The following is a 1049-nucleotide window of genomic DNA, read 5'->3' as shown; positions in this document are numbered from 1 at the left end:
CACGTTCCCCTGGGAAGCCACCTACCAGGGTGAATCAAGAACCATTTCTTTGCTCCATACCATCCATTTATACTTCTCGCTTATAATTTGCATGTAATCTATTGCATTTATCTTTTTTTCCCCACTAGATTGCTGCCTTATCAGTGGAGTGTCTTCTGTCTTTGTCTTTGGTCTCAAGTGGCATGTCTTCCACATTTTTGTCATTAAAAGAACAAAGTTAAGATCTAAAAAGACCAGGCTTCTAATCCCTCAAACTAACATTTACTTATTTCTAGAGACCTATCCTCCCCCTCCTTCCCCTATAGCATTTACTTGGCATTTTTTTGAAATATACAATAGTCTAACTTGTGTTATAGTAGAATTGCCTATCTCTCATACAAAATAAGAACCTCCATGGAAGTGAATGTGTTTTTTTCTTTTTATATGGTGCTTAGAGTGGTGCTTTCTAAAATATAAAATATAAAATCAATATATACTTTTAAATGTATAAATGACATTGATTTGGCTGCCACTGAATTCTAAGTAATGTATTCTTTTCTAAACATTTGGCTGTAAACCAATTACAGGTGGTCCCTCACTTTTAAAAAAGTATAAAATTGCCAAATATTTTCAATAAAGTAGAAGAAATTCTGAATATAATGAAGGCTTGAAGTAATACCTGCCTTTACAAATTAAAATGTTTCTGATAATGCAAACCATAGTCTCGGCATGTGATTTATTAAAATCTTAGGCTGGGTGTGGTGGCTCATGCTTATAATCCCAGCACTTTGGGAGGCCGAGGCAGGTGGATCGCGAGGTCAAGAGATCAAGACCCACCTGGCCAACATGGTGAAACTCTGTCTCTACCAAAAATACAAAAATTAGCTGGGCATGGTGCGACCCTGTAATCCCAGCTACTCAGGAAGCTTAGGCAGGAGAATTGCTTGAACCTGGGGGGCAGAGGTTGCAGTGAGCCAAGGATCGCACCACTGCACTCCAGCCTGGTGACAGGGCGAGACTGTCTCAAAAAAAAAAAAAAAAAACAAAAAACAAAACAAAAAACAACTTAC

Source organism: Mandrillus leucophaeus, unplaced genomic scaffold, assembly GCF_000951045.1.
Source record: "Mandrillus leucophaeus isolate KB7577 unplaced genomic scaffold, Mleu.le_1.0 Scaffold750, whole genome shotgun sequence".
Lineage (NCBI taxonomy): Eukaryota > Metazoa > Chordata > Mammalia > Primates > Cercopithecidae > Mandrillus > Mandrillus leucophaeus.
This window is presented reverse-complemented; position numbering follows the sequence as displayed.